Source organism: Rosa chinensis, chromosome 6 (assembly GCF_002994745.2).
Source record: "Rosa chinensis cultivar Old Blush chromosome 6, RchiOBHm-V2, whole genome shotgun sequence".
Taxonomy (NCBI): Eukaryota; Viridiplantae; Streptophyta; class Magnoliopsida; order Rosales; family Rosaceae; genus Rosa; species Rosa chinensis.
Genome location: NC_037093.1, coordinates 28,518,830 through 28,544,088, shown reverse-complemented (window position 1 = coordinate 28,544,088; position 25,259 = coordinate 28,518,830). Strand labels below are relative to the sequence as shown.

At 38.1% G+C, this 25,259-nt stretch overlaps 1 long non-coding RNA gene across 2 annotated transcripts; it reads left to right on the top strand.

The window, feature by feature from the left end:
• Positions 1–1,357: 1,357 nt before the first annotated feature.
• LOC121049670 lies at positions 1,358–4,038 on the top strand. Of its 2 annotated transcripts, none has more exons than XR_005801013.1 (2): positions 1,358–1,593; positions 3,805–4,038. It is a non-coding gene; the product is annotated as an uncharacterized LOC121049670 (long non-coding RNA). The 2 variants fall into 2 exon arrangements; XR_005801012.1 differs by lacking the exon at positions 1,358–1,593 and adding an exon at positions 2,123–2,169.
• Positions 4,039–25,259: the final 21,221 nt, after the last annotated feature.

Below are 25,259 nucleotides of genomic sequence, written 5' to 3'. Positions count from 1 at the left end.
TTCTTTTATTGTCTAGATGAGACTTAATTTGCTACTTGATGGTTAAGTTAGCAAATAGAGCATGGTCACAGAGGTGACTCATGTTGTCCTTTCTGTGGAAAGGATATAGAATGTTAGTAGGAATCATGGTTGCATGGTTTCCTCAAGCTGATGTGTGTGAGGATAAGAAGGTACCTTATCTAATTCTGCTTGTGTGTTAGAATAATGTGTGATAGTTGTGTACTTCTTTCCATGTGTTGTGTTGTGTTGAGTTTTTTCTGTTGTCTATAGTTAGACTTTTGAGTATGGCATGTGATGTGATGCATCCTTCATTGTTGTGGTAGTAGGGGATCTATACCACTTTGGTTGTGATTACAATGACAGGTGACGATATATGTGGGGGTCAGGCGGTGCCGGACCTTAGCTTGATTTTGTGTTTCCAGGTTGGGTAGGCACTTGTTAGGTTGTGAAGCAAAGGCACGATTTGAGTTGAAATGAAGGTTTCATTTTCAATTCTTGTAATGTAAGGTTTACATTAACGATAATGTGATACAGATACTGTTGTGATGACAGGATTCTGGACTCTTGTGTGGTCTGTATGTAGTGCTGCAGTCACAGAGTCTTTGTTGGATAGTGTACGAGGATGAGATCCATGAAATGATTGGATTACCACCAAGTGGTGTGGTAAAGATTCCTAATGCTGTGATACTAGGTAGGGTACCTGTATCCATTATTGAGCTAGGTATGTTGTAATGTGAGACAAGAACAGGTTGTTGCGAAATGAGAATTGGATTTGAGCTTGGTTTATGCGTACTTGTGGGTGTGGTACGTGTAAATTTCGGGACGAAATTTCTTTAAGGGGGGTAGAATGTGATGCCCCGGAAATTCGTAATTATTTTCCGAGGAATTTCCGGAATCTAATTTATGGTTGTTGGACGGTTTCGTGGCTCGTGGATGGAGCGGAAGTGTTTCGGGCGAATAATTAATTGAAGAATATGGTTTTAGGGGGTTGCCAAAGGTTGAATTTTTATTCGTTGGGATTCTCCGAAAACTTCCTTCACGAAAGTTGTAGAGCGCGTCGATACGAGTTCGTGGACATGTGGAACGCGAGAATCGGAGTTCGTATGAGAAAGTTATGGCCATTGGAAGGAATTTCCATTTTGGTATAAATAGAAGTTTCCCGAAGGAGAAACTTACTATTTTCATAATTTCCATTTCCGGAAACTATTCCTTTCTCTCTCTTCTCTCTCGTTCGCACCTTCAGAATCGAAATAATCCGACTGACCCGACCCGGACCCAGTCGATCCGACCCGACTTTTCCGGCGAACTGCGGCGGTCTCCGGCGACGAAACTTTCCAGATAGGATCGTCTCCTCCGTCTGGTCGTCCCTCTGGTGTCCTCTAGCGCCGATTCTCCTCCACGGCGGCGCTGCAAGGCGATGCAGGTTGGTGTTTTCGGACCCGGTCGGAATTCCTTGTTCCGACGTCGGCAAGGCTTCGAGTTTCCTTGGTTGGGCTCAGAGAAGCCTCGCCGATCGATCCTTGGTGTTTGTTTGGATCGATTCACATGAAACTTCGATCAACTCAGTTGGGATTACTGTTCAGGGCTTGTGAGGTAGTTTTCGACCCCTTATGCTTGTTTTCTGACTTCGAGCTAGTTATGAGAATTCACAAGCATGCTTAGATGAAGCTTTTTGATGTTGGGAGTTTTGTGAAATAATGTGTTTTTGGCCGGCGGCGGTGCACCACCGTCTGTGGTGGCGTTCCGGCGGTGTTCCGGCCACTTAAGGAACTGTTTCTGTTATTATATATGTTCTACTCGTTGATGCGAGCGTTTCGATATATAATATGCAAGTTTTGGAGTTCGTTTGGAATTGTTATGATTTTTACAGTTTCATACCGATCGATTTATGCTATCCGTGAGGATTTGAGCGTCCGATCGACTTGTGGTTTGGTCACATCGATCGTAGAAATATTCCAGAGACATTGGGTGGTCTCGGATGTGGTTTCGCCTCGATTGACGTCACTTTGGGGATTTTAGTTCAAAACGGGGGTTTCGGACTTAAATTGTTTGTGGATTGTTGCTAAGTTGAAACCGTATGTGATTAGGTGCTTGACGAGGTATCCTTGGACGGTTGTTTTGTGGTGTGGCTGCCTTGTTCTGTATTGAAGACGCAGCGGGAGTTTCGAGGTGAGTAATCTCACAAGGTTCATCAATGAACAGAATTACCATTATCGTTTTGGCGTTAATTATTTAACTGCAAACTATAGTTGGTATTAGTAGGCATTCCTGAGCGAATGACTACGTATATATATATTTACGTGAAATATATATATTCTTGTGGATGATGTGTGATGAATAATATGCATGATGGGTTCATATTATTGTTGAATGAGACTTTTCATAGAAACAATATTGTGGAAAAAGATGTTTTCTATTGTTTGAAAAGCATTGAGTTTGATGTTACATTTTGGAGTCAAGCGTGACTCATTTTAAATGTATTGGTCTTTGTACCAAGGGTCACAGATGGTGAGTAGGGATAGGGAAAGCCGGAACTAGATGGTCGTAACGTTTTTAGGTCAGGTGTGACTTACTTAACGTTGACTTGAGACCAGATGGGGTCTGAAAAGCATGGGTCGCAGATGGTGACCAACGGTTGGTTCTAAGACCAGACGGGGTATGAAAACCAAGAGTCACAGACGGTGATAGGTTGCAGATGGTGACCAATGATTTATCTGTGTTATGAGCCTAGTTACCATAGATGTATTGTGACATTTCTGAATGAATGATTATGTGTGTACATATATATATTATGGGATATATATATATACATATGTATTCATGTATTGGTTGCATTTCTGAGTGAATGATTATGTGTGTACATATATATATTATGGGATATATATATATACATATGTATTCATGTATTGATGACATTTCTGAGTGAATGACTATGTGTGTACATATATATATACATACGTATTCATGTATTAGTGGCTTCGTGGTGAATCTGTGTTGATGTGTTGTGTGTCTAGGTTGGACTGATTTGTTGTTGGTACATCATGGGGTTAGTGAGGAGCTATCTGATGCTCATGAGTACGTGTCTCTTTAAAAGAGAGTTTCGGGGATTCTTTCTTTTAAATGTCCTGGGAGGACTTGTGAATCATATTATATATGTCACAGATGGTGACTAATGGTTGATCTGAGACCAGATGGGGTCTGAAGATCATATGTCACAGATGGTGATAGGTCGCAGATGGTGACCAATGGTTGATTTCGAGATTGGATGGGGTCTGAAGATCATATGTCACAGATGGTGACAGGTCGCTGATAGTGACCAAGGCAAGAAATAAGGAATCACGCAGTTAGCCGGGCGAGTGGTTACGATAAGCTAGAGTGCTAGTATGTCTGCCATGGTACCTCATGGATCTAAGTAGGTTACTTATGACTCCTGGGTACGTATTTTGTCCAGGTTGGACTAAGAATCATATGCTATTTGTTGGGTAACGATAGGTATGATTGATGTGCGTATGTGTTTTATCCAGGTTGGATCGATTAATCATATTTGAATTGTGATGTTAACGATTTATATGATTTTGTCACGGTGTGGCTTTTGTGATTTCCTTTTTGGGAAAGAGTATTGTTTTGGGAAGCATGGTATGTTTTCCTTATTCTCGAGTCGAAAGGTTTTCCTCGTGTTGGCGTGAGTTGTGCGGGCTTTTATCCCGTAATTTGGTGTGAGTTATTTTGAGTTACTCATACGGGCTTGCAAAAGCTTACCGGGTTTGTTGTGTGACAACCCGGTGCACTATTCAAACGGTGTAGGGGTTAATCTTGCAGGTCAGGGAAATCGTGGCTGAAGCTGAGGTATCTAGTTGGCAGCAGAACTGGTAGGAAGCAAATTTGATCTGGCTTTACCATTGCTATGACTTCCGCTTTGTAGTGAACTCTGAGGAGTATTTACGTTTTATTTTGTGATGGCAATTTAATTCGTAAACTTATGTAATATATAACTCTGTTGAGCGAGTGTATATTAACTTGGATTGGTTCAGGGCATCAGTATGTACTTGTTTTAAGGGAAAGATGTTCTAGGTATTTGTATTGATGACTGAACGTTCACGCATATATAATTATGGGGTTATATATATCGATTTTTATTTGTGTAAAAATCAGGGGCGTGACAATGTTTAATCCAATATACCTTAGTGAATCACAATATTTTAATTTGTTATATATATCATTGATTTCGAATTAAATTCCAAGCGGTAAATCAAGAGGACGTGCGGCCCAAGTATAGTCGTCTAGACACCAAGTCCCTCCTACATCCTTTGGGCAACCTTACTGAAATGGCCAGGTAGGGGAGGGCGACCACGAGAGGTAGAATCCATTTTGGCATGAGCTACTCCCACATTGTGGTTTAGGCCCATTTGCACGCACTTCTGGATTCAAGAACCTGTCATGAGCGTTGTCCCCTTCCTAGACACCATCCCATATAGGCTATACTTACTTGGATGAAAAAGATCCTAAGTGTGAAGACAGTTCAATGAATGTTAATAAAGGCCGCCCTCAACCTTAAGGGACCTGGACTAGGTACCAATAAGGGGTTTAGGCCAATATTAATAAACACGACTTCACCTATTCCTTCTTTAATTTACAACTCACAATTAGAATTCGTATTCAATAATATAAATAACAACCTAAGTAATTAACTAACTAATTTTCGACAATTACAAAATAATTAACAAGTAAATTTTTTTTTCGGTCACAATATAAACAAAACACATATTAACAAAGTGAAAAATGATTTTTCAATCCCCGGCAACGGCGCCAAAAATTGATGCGCTCGAAAGCAAGCGCATAATTTAACCCTGAAATGTCATTAGTAGTATAAAGTAAATAGGGATCGTTCTATTCCGGGGATTGAGGGTACACCTGTCATTGTCAAACAATTAAACAATTAAAATTAAAACAAAGTATAATATTTACAAAGATATAACAAAATATATACATATCTACGAAAAGGGGGGATTTTGTTTTTGGTTTTTCGAAAATAAAACTAAGTTAACAAAACAATTAAAATGCAAAAACATAAAAACACAAATGGAATGAAAGAACAAAGATCAAACTGAAATATATGATTAAAAATCGAATCAATTTCTAACATTGTTCATCAAGGTCATGCAAGAGGAGTTGATCATGTGAAACGTTAAAAGCAAACAATTTCCCATATTTTACTTTTCAATGCTAATTAATCTAAGTGAAAGCACAAAGACTAATCCTATCAAACATGCATGCAAGCCCTAGAAAGCTAGTCAAACACAACATATTCGACGCAATAAGCACCTAGAAAGGCTATCAACTCAAGTGTGCAACTTAGTATGAAAAAGTCCACCTAATTGCAATTCTCTTTGGTTAAATTCGATCTTTGTCCAAAACCTTTACTACTTTGATTCAAGTTTACACAAAACGAAAAGTCGAATTCATGTTCTTAAACCTAGCACCAATTATATCAAAACCCTAAGTGTTTGCAACCACATAAGATTAAAATACAAAAGTTATCTATCATGCAAATTTAATCAAACACTCACACAAAAGCAACCATAAATCGCAATATATGAATCTGAAATTATCAATTAATCATAAAAATTCCAGAAATAATACTTTGTTCATACATATATGTCAACTAGTTCATAACCAACGAAATTCAAAGCAAAGGTTACAAAGGAGAATCGGATTACACCGTGGATGAAGATGAGATGAACAAATTGAGGAGGTGGTCTCTTGAATCTCGAAAGCAAGCGTCAAGGATGGTGATGGAGGATGATGCTCACGGCAATTCTTCTTCTTCCTTTGGCCTTGCTTGAACTCGTGGAGATGACTAGAGGGTGGTAGAACTCACGGCTAGGCTAGAGAGAGTTTTCTGATTTTTTTTCTAAAGTGTAAAACACAAAGGAGAGGAACCCTTGACGTTGAGAAAGTGAAAGAATATATAGTGGACGGCCTCCTTGGTCTCCAAGCCGTGTGCTTCCTCTTAATTCTCACGGCAACAATGTGTTAACTCCACATAATTTCCTCCAATGCTTGCTTGCCACATAAGCCCTATGAGGTGGTCCATCCAATCACAAAATTCCAAGATTAATTCCCTAAATAATCTTGCCGAAATTCCCTTGATATAATTTCTGATTTTTGTAGTTCAATTCGGCCAAACTTCCTTTAGGGGATTAAGGAATGTATCTAGACTTCTTTTGAGCTTTTCTTGGTCTCCACCTTTTTCTCTTTCCTTTTATTTCTCCCTTGAATATCTCCTTGCCGAATTCTCTAGGGTTTTCTTTTTAATTCACACGGCAAATCCTTCTTTTCCTCTTGCTTTGGACGGCAAGGAGTCTCCTAGGGATTATCTTTCCATAAAAATTTCCCTAGAAAATCTCAATCGAAATCTTCTTTATATTTTCTGATTTTCCACGTCATTTTCCTTGTTTCTCTCTTGGCTTTGGACGGCAAACTCTCCTAGGGTTTAATCATTGCGTCACAAACCCTAATTGCATGGGCTTTTGTGGGCTTTTATCCAAATTGCCGAAAATCCAATAAGTCTTGAGAGTTCTTGGGCCTTGTTGCTTCTTATTCAAGCCTTGTCACCTTCCAACGCCATAACACTTCATTTTTCCATTTCTTTTTCATAGTAACGTTGGAAACTTCATTGGTGAGCTTTCCTCCTTTTCGCAGGGTTTCCTGGTTGGACCAGGAAAGCTTTATTTCTTCATTTCTGCTCATTTCTGTGGCTCATTGTTTCTCATTTTTACTCCCCTTGACTTTCGCAAGCTCCTCTTTCCATTTGTGAGTTCATTTCCACTTTTTAGCTCGGAGGTCCTGAAAATAGAAACTAGTAAGAAAAATAGAAACTTTCCTAAAATGAAAAATGGCAACTTTCCTAAACTGAAAATGGGAAACTTTCTAAAAATGATAAATAGAAACTACCAAAATAGAAACTTTCTACAAATAGGAACTTTCCCAATCAAAGAATGGAAACTTTCCTAAACAGAGTTTTATTAAGGAAATAATGCAGAAAATGTAGGGAAATGCAGTTAAAACGTCGCATTAAAATGCTCCTATCATTGTGTAGCTGCTGATTGGTAAGGAGAGGAAATTTGTGGTCTGTTTTAGTATTTGGAAGTTGAAAAATGTAGAGTTGGAGAAGAATTGGGGGCCTTTACCTTTCAATTTTGTAGCGACATTATGTTTGGATTATAGGCTTATATGCAAGGAAAGTATTGGGTAGAGAGTTTGAAGTTATGAATTACTTTTTTTGGCTGCGTAACCATACTGAACACCCTATTTCTTTTCAATTTTGAGGATTATCATAATCCTTTACAATGCAGGGAATAATGTACAGTTGCAGGTGAACTAAACTGCATATAGTTATTGTAATGGTCTGTTTTGGGCTAGCCTTGATGTAGGTTGGGGTGTTTTTGCCTATTTTTGGAACTATTAACAATTCTGATGTTTGACAAAAATTAACGTAATGTCCCATTGTGATGCCCCGGAAATTCGTAATTATTTTCCGAGGATTTTCAGGAATCTAATTTTTGGTTGTTGGACGGTTTCGTGGCTCGTGGATGGAGCGGAAGTGTTTCGGATGAATTTTTATTCGGAAAGTGTGACTTTAGGGGGGGTTCAAGGTTGACTTTTGATACGTTGAGATTCTCTGAAAACTTCCATCACGAAAGTTGTAGAGCGCGTCGATACGAGTTCGTGGACATGTGGAACGCGGAAATCGGAGTTCGTATGAGAAAGTTATGAGCGTTTGAAACATTTGGAAAGTTACTATATAGGGGTTTCCCTTTCGGGAAAGTTACTATTCTCATTTGGTAAGTTTCCATCTTCGGAAACTCTCTTTTCTCTCCTTTCTCTCTCTTGATTTTCGACTGACCCGACCCAGACTCGGTGGATCCGACCCGGATTTTCCGACGAGCACCGGCGACGGCAGACCACCAGACGAGCCCAGATTAGTTCGCCTCCTCCGTGCGCTCCTCCCTGTGGTGTTGGTTTGCATGGCGGTTCACCGGAAGGTAGAGATCGGAGCCGCTACAGTAGACGAATCGGGACCCGACCGGAAATCCACTTTTCCGGTGACGTCTCGGCCGATCCTTCTGGTTTTGGAATCTCCTCCTCCTTCTGATCATCCTCATGCCCGCCTTGAAGGACGATTTTGCGTGTGGAGTAGAAGATCTTGGTTTGAAAATCTGCGGTGCACAACGAATCTGGGGTTTGATCAGACGGCTGCGATTGGTCGATCTTGCAAGCTTGATCTAGGACGATCTAGGCCGAACCAGGCTTAGCTCCAGGTATGAAAGTTGCTCTACTCATCATGATGAACATTTCTGGTTGGCTTGATTGTTTTGGTGTTGAGTTTTGGCCGGTTGTAGTTGTGGTGGTTGCACCGCCGACTGTGGCTGCGTTATGGTGGCCTTCCGGCCATGTAATGGTTAGTTTCTGGTATTGTATATCATCCACTCGTCGATACGAGCGTTTTGATATATAATACGCAATTTTTGGAGATCGTATGAATATATTGTGATTTTTACGGTTTCGGACCGTTTGATGCTTCGATCCGTGAGGATCCGAGCGTCCGATCGACTTGTGGTTTGGACATATCGATCGTAGAAGTGTTCCGGAGACATTGGGTGGTCTCGGATGTGGTTTCACCTCGATTGGCGTTACTTTGGGGATTTAGTTCAAAACAGGGGTTTCAGACTTAAATCGTTTGTGAATCGTTACTGATTTGGGGTCATTGGTGATTAGGTGCTTCTAAAGGTGAATTGGACGAGTTGTTGGTGATAGTTTTGGTTCGGTTCTGTATAGAAGACGCAGCTGGAGTTTCAAGGTGAGTAATCTCACGAAGTTCATTCACGAATGGGAATACCTTATTGTTTTGAGAGTTATTAGTTAACTGCAAACTATAGTTGGTATTAGTAGGCATTCCTGAGCGGATGACTACATATAGATATATATTTGCGTGAAATATATATGTTATGGGTGGTTTGTGGATTTATGAAAACAATATGCATGAAATGATGCTTTTTATTGTTTTGGGGTGTGGCTTTCGGAAAACAAATGATTTGTGGAAATGATTGATTTCGATTTGTTTTGAAAAGCGTTGAGATTTGAGAAAAGCGTTGAGATTTTGGTATGAAAGCAATAGGCATGAATTGATGCTTTTTATTGTTTTGTGTTATGGCTTTTTCGGAAAACAATGATTATGGAAATGTTGATTTCGATTGTTTTCAAAAGCGTTGCGATTTGTGTAACATTTTGGGTCCTGTGCGACTCCTTTAATGTTTTGCTCCAAGGGACAGTGCGGCCAGAGGATCGAAGGTCTAAGACCTTAGGCAGAATATCAGGTGATCACGTCTTTGGCCGGACGAGTGGTTACGTTTTCAGTTAGAGCTCTAATCTGTCTGCCATATAGGTAATTCATGGGGTAACGGGAATTGGTTATTAATAACTCATGACATTACGTATTTTTAGGGAACAAGGTGTGAGTTGCTTCCTTATTAATGGTTTTTAAGGGGACAAGGTGTGAGTTGTTTTCCTTATTAACGTTTTGATAGAAACAAGGTGTGAGTTGTTTTCTATGTTTTACTGATAGAAATCAAGGTGTGAGTTGCTTCCTTATTAATGGTTTTTAAGGGGACAAGGTGTGAGTTGTTTTCCTTATTAACGTTTTGATAGAAATCAAGGTGTGAGTTGCTTTCTATGGTACAATTATGGTATATTTGATAGGAAACAAGGTGTGAGTTGTTTTCTATGTTTTACTGATAGAAATCAAGGTGTGAGTTGCTTTCTATGGTACGCTTATGGTACAACTGATAGAATTCAAGTGTGAGTTGTTTTCTATGTTTTATTGATAGAATTCAAGTGTGGGTTGTTTTCTATGTTTCGTTTTAAAAGGAAACAAGGTGTGAGTTGCTTTCTTTTATTTCGATTTGAAAGGAAATTAAAGTGTGAGTTGTTCTCCTTATTTCGTGTTTTAAGGAATCAAAGCGTGAGTTGTTTTCCTCGTTTGGCGTGAGTTGTGCATGTGTGTTTTGAGTTACTCATACGAGCTTGTAAAAGCTTACCGGGTTTGTTGTGTGACAACCAGGTACACTATTCAAACGGTGTAGGGGTTAATCCTGCAGGTTAGGATATTCGAGGTTGAGGCAGCGAGCTAGCAGCTTTACGGTAGGAAGCCACCTTTGTGACTTTACCTTTGCTAAGGACTTCCGTTGTATAGTTACTCTGTGCAGCCTTTACGTTTTATTTTGTTATTGACAATTTAATTCGTATGCTTGTGTAATATATAACTCTATGGACGAGTGTATATTAACTTTGAGGGTTCAGGGCATCAATATCTGTGTAAGTTAAAGGGAAAAAGATTCCAGGTATTTTGTATTGATGACTGGACGTTCACGCATATATAATTATGGGGTTATATATATCGATTTTCATGTGTGTAAAATCAGGGGCGTGACACCCATATTCAATTAATTCGGAATTTCATGTTGTCGAATGTGGATTACATCAATTTTAGCAGCAATTACAAATTTTCTGGACATCATCTCATATAAAGGATATGATGTATATACACCTATTTCAAATCAGTGTTAAACTACAAAAACGATGTCAATAAAGAGATAATACATCAGTTTCGAAACAAAAATCGATGTCTCGTTTTTCATGGATATCCACGTATTGAGTAAGAAGCGATGTTAAAAAAACTAATGGACGTCGATGTAAACTACAGGGAACGATGTCTAGTATCAATATGGACATCGATTTACAATTTGGAAAACGATGTATAGCATTGATATGGACATCGATTTAAAATTTGGGAAACGATGTCTCGAATAAAAATGGACATCGATTTACAATTTGGGAAACGATGTGTAATATTAAAATGGACATCACTTCATAAACGGAAACGATGTTTAGCATAATATTACACATCGTTCATACAATACTAAGGAATGTAGATTAAATCTTAAATAGTGGGATATATGGAAAATATGCGTGAACCTCACAAACAGCAGGCAAAATGAAAAGAATTCGATGTCTGACACCATATAAAACATCGTTTCTAATATGAGTAACGATGTTAAAATGAATACTTCTGCTATTGGACCTATACTTCATTAAGCATTAAATGCCAAAATATGAAGGTTTAACAATATCTAAACACACTAATATGTCATCATAATAACGGTTTTACATCGGTTCCATAAGCTCATTTGATGTCTATTGTTGAACTGGACATCGGTTTTTGACCGATGTCTTTTTGTTCGTGATCTTTAACATCACCCACTAAGACATCGGATGGTTTTTTTTTTAACATCGGTTTCTGGCCGATGTCTAAGACAAAAATTCTAGTAGTGATAAGGAGAACAAGTACATTACACTAACTATATAAGAGAAAAGATTTACAAGTACATTGTCAATTTTGCAGATATGTGTACCATAACTTGAGTCCGATAAGTAGGAAAGAGCAACAAGAGAGGAAAAAAAATCAAAATGTATATAGGTAATGCAGGCTAAGCACCCCCCTCGAATCCCCACCAACCTTCTCAACTTAAGACAATTATATGAATTCCATGAATACCTAGTGTCATCTCCCAAAATTCATCACTAGAATACCCAAATTTGGATTTCATTGAAAGACCTTAAAATGATGGCAATTCCATAAATCCAAACCTAGAATTAATCAAACGCATCTAAAAATACATAATGAAGCCTTACTAAGGGAATTAGAGCACTGATAAGAGCATTTTAATGCGACTTTTTATATGTTATTTCCTCATATTTACTTAGTTATTTCCTTAAATAAATCAATTTTTAATAAAGTTTCTATTTTTAGGTACCATGGAGCAAATGGAGCAGGAATCAGCTTAAAGGCGAATGAGAAGCAAGAAAACCTAGGAAATGACGAAGACAAGGCACAAGGGTTGCAAAAATGAGCTGAAACGAAGATAGAAATTTTTTCCTCGTCCAGCCAGGAAATCCTGATCCGACCAGGAAATCTTGGTTCTACTAGGAAACTCAGTCAAAGCAAGATTCCTGGATCAACTAGGAAGCATGATTGGAGAATTGAAGGAAAATGACGAAAAATGATGAATCCTTGTTTGAATAGGAGTCCTGATTGGGGCAAGGAAACCTTAAGACACTAGGAGATCGCGTGGCTTAAAGAAGACTCAAGAAAGCTCAAGATCTTTCTAGATATTTTGTGAATTTTGGCAAAAAAGAAGAAACTTAATCCTTTTGGGTTTCTTTGATGTCAAAAGAGGGCTCTTAGCTAAATATTGGGAGATTTTGATGTTACAAATGGAAGGATCTACATGATAATGATACCATGGAGAGTTTTAAGGGATTGCAAAGTGTGTGAAACAAGAAAAAGGTGAAAACAAGTCCAGATTCATTCCTACTTTCACTCAAGCTTCTTTGGCCAAAATTTGGAGAGAAAAATTAGATTAAATCCTTATAAATTCAGCAAGAATATCTTTATGAAGAATTATGGTCTTTATTCACTTAATTTTGGAGGCTTCTGATTGGTTGGATGACATAGCAAAGCTGACGTGACATTAATTAATTGGTTGAAGCTGTGTGGCATGAGCAGATAATTCCTAGAAAAATAAAAGAATGATCCAGAACCTTGAGCCGTTCCCTATATATAGCCTCATGCTCTAGACGTCACACACACATCTCTCCCTCAGAAAAACCTAACGCAAAATTCTCTCCACTCTCTAGTTTTCAAGGCTATCAAGCAAAGAAAAGAAGAAGAAGAAGAAGCCGTGAAGCCTTCCTAGCCTCCATCTCTCTACCTTGTGCCATGATAGTGAAGCCTTGCTTTCAAGATTCAAGATCAACGTCTCAAGTTCTTCAACATCCATTCCATTCACGTTGTAATTTCATCTTATTCCTTGTAACCTGTTTTGGTTTTCTTTGTTTTGATTTAGTATGAACTTGAATTCTAGTTAACATATACGTTAAGGGCAAAGTTTAAAGCCCGTCTCTATGTTTGAATAAGATTTCGATTTCTATAGTTGTGAATCTAAGTTTCTTTTGTGAGTTTGCTCAATTGATTTTGCATGATTGAAATCTTTTATATGTTAATCTTGATTGGTTCGAAACTTTTAGGGTTTGCATTTAATTGTAGCTAGATTTAGGTAAACAATTCACCTAATAGTTTTGTGACCATAAATCGAAAGTAGTAAAGGCTTTGGACAAAAGTCGAAATCAATTGAGGAGGATTGCAAGTAGATGAACTTATTCATACTAAGTTGTGCACTCAAGTTGACATCGTTTCTTTTCTTTGTGCTTATTGAATTGAACATGTTTTGATTGGCTAACTTTTTAGACTATGATTGCATGTTTGATAGGATTAATTTAGGTGTTTTCACTTAGATTAATTAATCAAGGAAAGTAAAATATGGGAAATCGTTTGCTTTTAACGTTTCACATGGTCAATTTCGCTCTCACGACTTAGATAATCAACTATAGGAGTTGTAATTGAATTCAATTATATGAGTTTTGTTTTATCCTTTGTACCTAACGTCCACCCTATCTTGTATATGTATTTTATATTTTTGTTTTATTACTTTTCAATTTTTGATTTTCTAATCCTAAAATCCCCTTTTGATTCTTTATTTATTTTGTATATATTTCGTAAATATCATACTTTATACTCATAATAATTCTTTATTTGTTTTACAATTATAGGTGTACCCTAAATCCTTGGTTTGAACGATCCATATTTACCATATACTAATGATGACATTTTTCAGGGTTAAATTGGGTGCTACTTTTAGCATATCAAGCACTTGGGTATCCAAACTTAAAGTTCCTCTTCTTTCCCCCAATTCTCTAACTCCGTCCTCCGTATCTATCAAAACACAACGGTGAAATCAGAAAAGTACGACAACAACAAACCCTCCTACCTAGTGGTAAAATACCAAAAAGCCCTTAAACAAATTGTCTTAGGCATTATGAATGCAACTACCTCAATAACTGCCTAAAGGCCAGATGAAAATTGTCTGTTGATGGTTCTGATGGGAACCGTTTTTGAATTAAACAAATGAACCATAAGCTTCTGACTATGGATAAAACTGAATATAAGGAGCCCCTTTAAATACCATGTACAATTAAAGACTTACCAGGAAAACCAGCATAACATGCTGCCATCCTGCACTCAATTGCTCTAAGTGAGCTAGGAGCGAGAAATGTGCCAACCACTATATCCCCTACTTCACTTGGGTTCAAATTTGTTCTCACTGTAACTGCCTACATAACAAGTACATCACAGATAAATTAGCCCTATAGAACTAAGATGAAACATACAAATTCCGAGACTCAACATTCTTTCCTATGAAAATTCAACTGTATGTTTATCTAACCTTCAAAACAGGTGCCAGTAAATCATCAGCTAAAGTATCCTTAAAAGCCTCCCTTTGCTTTGCAAATAGCAGTTTGGTAGGCCCTGTTTAACAAGATTTTCAAGGCAATATTAAGCACAGGGAAGGTATAAACATTATCAAAAGATATAGATTGCAAAAGATTAAACAAATTTTCCATTTCAGTCAATTACTCAAGCCACAATCACTATATCCTTCCTAGCAAATCCTTTTGTAGTACCAAGTTTCCCTATCAAGGCCAACAAAACAGAAGAAACATGTTACAAAACAGAAGAACTATTATCCAAACTCAAAACCCAAATCAATTTTAATTGAAAGAATAAAGAGTTCTTCTCAAACAACATGGAAAACAAAACCCCAACACATAAATCCATTTCAATCGAAGGAAAACCACATCACTAAATCGAAGAGAAACCCAAGACAAAACCCCAATACAGCTATATCCATTTCAATCACCCCATCCCCAAATAGAAGAAAAACATAATCAAAATAAAACCCTAAAATAGAAATTTTGGATAATAAGCAAACCCTAAAATTGATCAAAGATTGAACCCAGTCGAAATCCTAAACTAAAAAATAATTGAAACCCTAAATTGCTTACCAATATCCGAATCGAAAATAGCTCTACTGGTTGCTGGAGAGCTCCATTAATCCAGACGCAAAAGATGAAGTAGAGACTAAGAAAGATGAAGGAGAGACTAAAAGAAGAATCAAGAGAGTGAGAAGATGAAGGAAAGAGTGAGAATCGAGATCTGAGAGAGCTGAGTGAGAAGGAGAGAGGGTGGTGTTTGAGTTTTCCAGTTTCACGAGTTCTAAAAAGCTGAGAGAGCTGAGTGAGAAGGAGAGTGATAGGAGCATAAAGTGCGACGATATTATTGAGTATGTGCCCCATTTTAGTCTTGTTTCTTCCTTAATTTTGTGTTTTGAGTCATTAAGTCGTTTTTAGAGTCTTGTAGAGTGTTTGAAGTGAAATAGGTGGAAAATACAAAATTCATGAAAAATCCTAGCTGGATCAAGATTCCTCACTGTCGATGTTTGTCCAGTCTTTACATTTAATTCCCTTTTATTTTCTCTAAAAATTTCTGATATTCTCCTCGTTGTTGTAGGAAACCTTGCCTGGTGGAACTCTTGGAAACAGCAATGATGGAATCAGAAAATAAAGCATTTAAGATGTTTGACCAAGTAATGAAGAAGGGAAATAAAGGAGAAAGACGTTTTTCAGTTGGGGAATAAAGGAGAAAGATGTTTCAACTGGAAAATAAATAAGAGAAAGATGTTTCAGCTTGTTAAATTGCCCCATTATGAGAGGAGTTAAGGCCATAAAGGAGACGTTTTAGTTGGAAAATTAAAGGAATTATGATGCAACCCCATCCGTCCAATGATGAAGGGTACAATCGACAAAAGCCAACCAATGCTCCCTATAAATAGGCAACGTCCATAACAGAATTTGTATCACTTCCTTGCCTATCACTTCCAGGCCAAAAAATATTCCAAGACTCTGCCCAATTCACTCCTCAAACCTCCAACACCAACAAGACCGTGACCACCATCCATCCATCAATCTACGTAGTTCTTAGGCGCTGAGTCAACTTAGGCGCTGAGTCAAGGACGCTCCACCACCATAGTAGAGACGAGCTCATCACCTTGTTGCCAAGCCGCTAAGGAAATCTTCAAAGTGTAACTATGACTCTATTTACAATTTTTGTTTCAGTTTTGTGTGTTTGGATTTGCGAGCTGTGTAATTGGAGACATGAAATTTTCAGAATATTTTTATTAATATTTTTGAGATTTTCAGTTTATTATTGAGTTAATTTCGAGAATTCTTTTATGATGCATGTTACAATCTTGTGCCCTTTTACGTGTTTAGGTAATTTTCAGAGTTAGGTTCATAAGTTTGCATGCTAGAATAACGGTGAGAGTTCTTGTGTGTTTGCTTAATTTGCCAAGAGTAATTGTTATCTGTTAAGACGTTGAGTTAAACAAGTAACAGTATCGTATCCATGAAGTTATCTTCACTTTCTGCCCTTGACCTTCCTTGCAGAGCTTATGGTAGGTGAGAAACAAGTAGCGGCAGCTCTGTTGACCTCCTTTGCTTGTTGCAGAAAGCTCTTCAGCAGCTGGAACAACCTCATCATAAAATAGTCTGACAATGGGTCCAAATACCAGAGGGAGATGGACATTTCCCTACTAGAAGTGTGGAGGGTATTCGTTGTAGGACACCAATACTCACAGAAAGCCCGTATGACGGGTGCAACACGATCATAGCTGAATAGTGAGGTGAATATCGCTCAATAGAGACCGGCCTCCTGAGTAAGCTTGCCATTCCTACTTAAGATATCTTCTATCCATTCCAAGTAGAACTCTGTGTAAGAGAAACCCCCGTTTGCTCGAAATGCACTGCTCCACTGCACTGAACAGTTGCATATACGATCGCTGAGAAGCGTAAATAGGACCTAAGGGTTGTTCTGATCATGATGCGAAGACTTCAACAGCAACACGTTTAAGCTTTGTTTGTCATGGCCAGATCTCTGTTTAGCTAGTTGGCGAGGTGCCACATGAGTCTACTGGAGGATGTGAGCTGAAGAGTCATAAGGAGGGACATCGATTGCTTGAGGCCCAGTAAACGATGGATACACCTGTAGAGTAGTGCCATCATTTTGAGTGTCCTCTGGATCCTTGAGGATGGTGATTGTCCCTTTCTTGAAGCACTTGAAGAAAGCCATGGCCACAAAAGGAAGGGAAGCGTGACCGCGAGTGCCTGATGATGTACGCAAAGCCTAACCACTTTTAGTGGACCCTGCCATGCACAAAAGTGGAGGAATCCAAGCACTTAGGACGTTCACGTTCTTTTCTTCGTGAATCACCAAATATGTGAAGACTAACTGCTTTAACCGGACCCTACCACGTACAAAAGTGGAGGAATCCAAGCACTTAGGACGTTCACGTTCTTCTCTTTGACGTCAGCAAACACGCAAAGCCTAACTGTTTTGAGTAGATTTTTCCGCAATCAAAAAGTGGAAAAATCCAAGCACTTAGGTCGTCCGCATTCTTCAATGATCACTAAAAATCCTTAAAAGAAAGAGAAAAAATATATATATTTAAAACAAAAATTCAGAATGCATGTACAATGTGAAAAGAAAGAGAATATATATATAAACAACTTTCAGAATGAATGCATGACATGAAGAAAAAAAAAACACAAAAGGGTGGCTGCGGCATCATGAGACAAGAAGGTGAAGGAGACATGTGAACAAGAATGATTAGTGATGGATGAGTCATCAGTCGGTTGTTATCGGAAAAAAAAAAAAAAAGATCATGCAATGGGCTACACGTGCAGGGGTGGAGTCATGGCTAAAGTCATATGAAATAAAGGTTAAGAGCAAGTTCACCCGTAGTCAAGAAATGTCAAGGTCGAGAAGTCAAGAATTCGACCAGTCAAGATACTGTTCACTGCCACTGGACATGGGTTTACACCCGTTGTTTTTCTTGACCGGTCAAGACTGTTCATCGCGGCACTGTTCACCAATTTCACTGTTCATTGAGTTTTTAGTCTGACTTCTGCACTGTTCATTTTTACTGTTCATTGTTCTTTTTTTGGGTTTTTTTTTATTTTTTTATAAAATATATTTTATGCTACTAACATGGATTTATGGATAATTAATGTCATAATTATGCAATTTTATTTTTTCAAAAATATTTTCGGTGGACAAGTTATGTTTGTGTGCTTTGAATTTGGCTTGTATTATGTTTTGGGAAGTTTGTGTACTTTTAATTTGGCTAATGTCTATGTTTTTTTATGTCAGTGTGATTTTAATTTGGTTTGTATTATGTTTATTAGGTGCTATGATTTTGATAAGAGGAATGTGCTTTAATAAGAGAAATTTTAAAATACAACTTTTATTTCATTAAATAGTAGCTTACATAAATGAAAAACTAGGAATAAGTACAATACAATTAACAACATGCATAATCAACTAATTATTCAAATCATAATCATAATCCTCACCTTCTCTAGGAATCCAATTTGCGTTTGAAGGGTCATCATTAGGGTCAGGGTTGGTGGAATCATCCGTAGAGAAAGGTGAAAATTGTGGTTGTGTAGGATATCCCCCGGGGTAAGGTGGTTGCGGATAGTATCCACCCATAGAAGCAGAGGGTTGTGGGAATCCACTGGTGAAGGGAGGTGGTGGGAATCCACCGGTTAAGGGAGGTTGTGGGAATCCATCGGGGCAAGGTGGTTGTGGGTATGCACCGGGGTAAGGTGGTTGTGGGTATGCATTGATAGGAGCATAAAATGCGACGTTTATAATGTTTAAACCCTATATTTTGCTAAGTTATTTCCTTTATCTTGATCAATTTAACTTAGTTAGTGTTTTTCAGGTGAAAATGGAGTCTCAAGGTCCGAAAATGACTAAGGAATGCACAAGTGGCGCAGAAATGAGAAGAAATGAAGAAATGGAAGTTCTCCCAGTTTGACTAGGAAAAGGAATCCTAGTTGGAGTAGGAATCAGAAGCTGACTTGGATTCAAACTCTTAAGTCGCGAAAATTAGAAGTTCTACTTGGACAAGGAAACCCAATTCTACTCAAACAAGGAATCCTAGTGTGACAAGGAGTCCCTGTTGGATAAGGATTACTCAAGAAGGTTCCGGAAGAGTGTAGAAGAATCGCAGAAAAGAAGTTTGTATCCAACCAGGAAACCTACTTGTATATGGAGTTCTACTTATACTAGGAGACCTGTGGAAGCTAGGAGAAGTCTATGGAACGTACAAGAAGCATCTAGAAGTCTTAAGAAGGTCATATGCCGTGCACATGGAAGAGGAAGTCATGAAGAACTCGAATTACAAAGCAATGAGGAGTTTGGACTTCTTGTTGAGTAAGGATTGGAATTGCCATGAGATTCTTGAAGGTTCTAGGGAGTTCTTGACGTTTTTACTTCAGAATAGGCGTGGAAGACTTGTGAGAGGCATGTGATGTGAAGGAAAACCGAATTGGACTCAACTTGTGCTTCAAAAGTCAAATCCATTACAGATTCGGAAATCTGCCTGTGCAGATCAGTCAACTTCAACGGAGTGTCAAAAATCGTTCAGAGCCCAGAAAATTATGATCTTTATAGTTGGAAAGCTACGGATGTCTAGGTTCCATAGCTTTTTAAGGTTCGTCAATATCTATTTTCTAGAGAAAGTTATGGCCGTTTTAGTGGACTGAGGTCAATCCTGCCGGAAATCTGTTTTGTGAGAAAGAAGTCATAAATCAACACGAACTAAGAGAAACCAAGTAGAAGCGGATTGGGAGAGCCTTGGGACGTCCTCTTATAAATACCCTGTGTATTAGACGTTTCAAGGTTAACAACTTTCTCCACAATTTCGTATTCTCACTTGTTCTCTCTAGTTTTCAGGTTTGCGCAATCTTCAAGGAGCAAAGCCGTGACCATCCATCTTCCTAGCTGTGATCAACACTTGTGCGACACCTTGGAGCTGCTTTGGACCTTGGGACGTGATCAAGGGTTGTCCACACCATCATCTTTTCATGTATTTTGCGGTTTTGGCTTTCTTGTAGTTAGAATTTCTGCTTTGGAATTTCTGTTGTGTAAACCGAAACTATGATGTGACAAACTGATTTTTGGAGGCAATTTAGATGGTTCTTTTCATGATTGATGTGTTTATGTGTTCTTGATCTTGTTTAGTTGCCGAAATTAAAGAATAATAATCTGGTTTTATGCTTCATTACATGTTAACGATTTTCTAAGTCTGACAAACAATTAGGATGACTTGCATGTAACTTGCTAGTAATTAGGGTTGATGCTTTGTGAACCTTAATTCGAAATAAGTAGTAAAGGCTTCCTTTGAGTCGAAATCAGATTATGCATGTGATGAATTGACTTGCTTGGAGTGCTTGGATTTGCATGTTCATCAATTCTTTCTTGAACTTAATGATTTGAAAACGGATTTTCAACGTATGTGTGATGTCTACTTTTCGAAATAAATTGGTCTAGTGCTTTGCTATTTCAATTAACATAAGAAAGAAAGTTAAAAGGGACATTGGTTGCTTTGATCTTTGTGTCTTGATTGATGGTGTTCTTGGTAATTGATAAAGATTAAGGAATGCATGAATATGTTGTTCTTGAATGGTTCTTGATGAATTGTTTTCCAAAAGTTCTTCTTTTCCCACCTATGTAAATAAAAACAATTTTAATCTTTGTTTATTTTCTGAAAAATTTCGATTTCAATCTTTAAAACCCCCCCTATTTTCTATCTTTTGTGTTTGTGTAAATTTGTAAATAAATAAAATCGGTTTTAGGTATTTAGGTTGCATGACATTGTAAATTGTATAAAAAAATAATCTGAAAATATAATTTAATTCCGGGAATAGTGTTTTCGTGAATAGTGTTTTAGGATTTGTAATTGTGATGTTAACTTGTTAGAGTTTGTGTTGTATGTGGATTTGTGTAGTTAGAGTTTAATTATGATTTGTTGTTTATATTTGTGTTGTATTTGGATTTCTAATTTGTGTTAGTTTAGAATCTGTTTTCTAATTGAATCTGGTTTTCTATTTTGTATATGATTAGTATTCTTTGTTGTATATGGATTTCTAATTTGACTATAACTTGGATTCTTTGTAAATTTCGAATTGTTGTCTATATATACTTGTTATTTTTGTTTGTTTTGTAAATTCTTTCTCTTATTTTCGTTTCACATGTAAGCACCCTCAATCCCCGGTTTTGAACGATCCCTGCTTATCTTATACTAACGCTCGACATTTTCAGGGTTTAAATTGGCGATTGCTTTTGCACGTATCAATTTTTGGCGCCGTTGCCGGGGATTGAAAAGTCTTCATGTGATAAACGCCACTAAGGTATGATTTTGGTGAGGGATTGTGAATTATGATGGAATAGGTGAAGTCTCTTTTGTTAGTATTAGCCTTAACCCCTTATGAGTACCTGATTCAGGTCTCTTAAGGTTGAGAGCGGCTTTTATTAACACTTGAAAAATGTCTTGCACTTAGAATTTTTTCTTATCTAAGTATAGCCTATGTGGAATGGTGTCTAGAAAGGGGACAACGTTCATGACAGGTTTTGAATCCAGAAGTGCAATCAAACGAGCCTAAACCACTATGTGGGAGTAGCTTGTGCCAAAATGGTTTCTACCTCTCGTGTTCCTCCTCCCCCACCTGGCCATTTCAGTAAGGTTGGCCAAAGGATTTGAAAAAGACTATGTGTATAGGCAAGGACTTGGGCCGCACGTCCAAAGCTTGGTTCATGATGTCTTATTGAAGTCATATACTTAGACAATTTTCGAGAATAGTTGGGTTTGGTAAGATGTTGTGAGTCATAATGGACTAGGTGAAATATTCTCTTGTTAATACTTGTCAAAGTTTTCTTTATCAAGTAGGCATACTTTATTAGCACAGGGTGTCTAGGTTGATTGGATACGAGAAGTGCTAGCAAAGGGTCTCGTCCCCTGCTAATCAAGTGAGCTGAGCTCCGCCAAAATCGTTCCTCTACTACCTGGCTCTGTGTGAAAAGAGTAACCAAAAGATAAAGGGAAGAGAGACTTGTATTAAAACTAGAATCTTTGGCCGTATGTCTAAATCTTGATTCACGATTCCTTATTGGAGTTAACTACTTAAAGATTGTAAAAATTGTAAAACTTGTAAATATATACATAAAACTTTGTTAGTCTTGTATATATCCATACTTGTGACGTTTTGTTGTGTATATTGGAATAAATGGAGGTACAAGTCTAGGCTGAAAGACTTTAAACATTAAGCACTGCATGGAAGGCAACCCATTTCAACCGTAGCTGTGGAGGAGCCATGTTTTTACAAGATGGAACAATTTTAATAGGGTTTAAAAGCTGATCCTAATCTAGTGCACAAATAAAATAACTCAAACACAAAAACTTGCTAACGCAGTGTAAACCTCTCCACTGAGGAAACTTCACTGCGTGACTTTTTACGTAGCCAACACGAAGAATCAATCCAATATGAAATAATCAAGTTTACAGTATACAAGTAATGTTTGTTCACAACAAACACTTTCACTTAGCAACAGATGCTAACTTGTTTTACAACTGTTCTAACTTCTAATTTATTCAACATCAACTACTAGCTAATCTGTCTTCAATCATCCTCGTACTCAATCTTCTCACTGATCTTGAGAATGAATTATGCAAGTGATTGATTAAGCAATGAAACACATGAAACAAAATACTGAGAGTTTTCAAAGACCTATTCGAACAACAACACAAGTGGTTCAAGCAAAATCAGTTTTATGCAAAATGAAAAACCCTCCTAGATGAATTAGTTTGAAAACCCTTTTATAGGAGCAGGACTCCCCCTCAATCAAATCGTATCTTAATCACAGAATAAGATAAACATGGAAGGGTTTTAAAACTCTTTTTAGCATGTAATCGGTTATGCATATATAAAGAGATTTTGAGATCAATTAAAATCAATGCATATCAATTTAGAATCATGTAAATATGATATGTATTAAATAGACCTTTATCTCAAGATCAGTGAGATAGCTTCCTTGAAATTCTCTTCATGCGATCCTCCTTTATTTCCTTTGTTTCTGCGAGCAATTAGGAGAGTATCTCTCCTAGTTCTTTGCATGTCTGTTGTCCTTGAGATCTTGGGAAAGTCATGTGTTGAAGGGAGTAGTCCAAGTACTTACAATCTCCCCCTTTGGGCAATCCCATTCAACACATGACAATTTTTCAACTTGGTATTCCTGCATGTTAGATTTCAACAGACATATACATATTGTGACAAATAGCTACTAGGATAAAGGAATCAGTTTCCATCATTTTCCCATCCAAGTCACCAAAATAAAGTTACTTAATAATAATAATAGAAAGCATCCCAAAAGTATCTGTGCTTATGCACTTACACCTTAAAAAAAAACTTTTGTCCATCAAAAATTAAAAACATGCAGAAACAGAAATAACAAAGAAAAATCTTTACTTCTCCCCCTTTGAATGGGAATGCCCCTCGACTTCCTCCATAAGCTTGACGACATGATCCTTAAACTCCTCGCTGTCCATTGAAGTTGAGCTCTCCTCAGGGGCGACGGCTACTGGAACAGCAGTGGAGGAACCAGGAGCGTCAAACCCGGGAGGGTGACGCTGCATGTTCCGGATCTCCTGGGTGAGAGTGGTCAGAGCATGACGAGTACGAACTAGGAGGGAATGCATGTCGTCCATGTCCGTAGTGAGGCAGGCAATCCTCCAGTCAGCCACCATGATCTGGTCACGGAGACTATCTAGAGAGACAGGAGTAGGAGCAGCAGAGGTATCAGAAGAAGAGGAGCGAAGAGGAGGGCTCCGACTGCGCTGACGCTGCATGCCGGGATGGAGAATCCCGGCTCTTGCAGCGGCCTGACGACCTTCTTCTGGAGGAGGCAGGCGGCGATGTCCACCAAGTCGAGTTGTTTGCTGTGTGCGAACCATGGTGAGAGAGACCAGTGAATGAGCGAACCTGCACACAGAGACAACCAAGAGTAAAATCCAAGGGAGACAAGGGAGGCTATATATGGAACAGTTAGGTTTAGGGAAAACCAAAGAGCACACTGATTGGGATAGCGTCTCAATTGAAGAGAGAAGTTATGACAATTTATTTTTCCTAGAAGTACGCATGCAGAGAACTTCTCCCCCTCAACTTAGGCATAATCATTATGGAAATTAAGTACAGTCAGATGGCCATCAAGGAAGGAAACGAAGAGACAAAAGACAATCGTAGAATCGGCAATTATAGCAGAAGATCGTTTCCTTTGCTAAGCATCAAGACAATGAATGCATAGGTCATATCGAAGAGAGAAAAAATAGCATAGTTGAATCACAACGAGCACAAATCATGTAGTGAAGTGAACATAGTTCCAAGTATGGAGCATGATGTATTCTATCAACAAAAGAAATTGGTACTCATATGTAGACCTTAGAGAGTAAACCTGTGAGAAAAGTGAGTGTAACCAGTATGTGGGGCTTAGAGACACATTTAGTGACAGAGAGATAGAGTGAAATAGGAGATCTAAACATGTGAACTAAGCTCATGATATCCCCTTAGAAGGGGTAGGAAACATTGTTCCTAGGCACGTATTTTATGGAAGTCATAGACCTCTTTTATTTTGTGACAATGAGTACTCATGTAACAAGACTCTTCTCAGCAACTCCCAGAACCCATGGAGAGAGTCTCGAGTAGTTGTCTGCATTATTTTATTTTACGTGCAAATATCACTCACCGACTCGTTTCTTGCAAACCTTAGAAAGTTCACCACAACTGAGGCCTGATTACTCAGAGAGATGGGATATAGTTATCCATTCTCGTTTCTTACAAATCCTAGAAAGTTCACCACAACTAGGACCTGATTACTTTGAGAAGAGGGAAGGGATCATTGGAGCAATTCAAGTAGTTCACTAATTTCACCGAATCTCTCTGGATAGTAAACAATGAGCAGGCCACCACATATGCTATAAGTGAAAGTGCATATGAGGATTTTCTGAATAAGATACTAAAAATGAGTACACAATTTTTGTCCAGAATAAGGCATGTCAACAAAGGATACATAGCGGAAAGTATGTACATTTCACTAGAGACTGTGGACAAAGGATACTAAGATCACAAATTTCTCAAACAACAGTGGACAGTCATTCTTGTGTCTTAGTGCTTAGAACATATCCCAAGTGCATTTCTCAACATCTCAAACCTAGCAGTGTCAAGGGGCTTAGTGAACAAATCAGCAAGTTGATTTTCAGTGGGCACAAAGCTTAATTCAAGTATGTTTTGTTCAACTAAATCCCTAATAAAATGATATCGAAGATCAATGTGCTTTGTACGTGAAT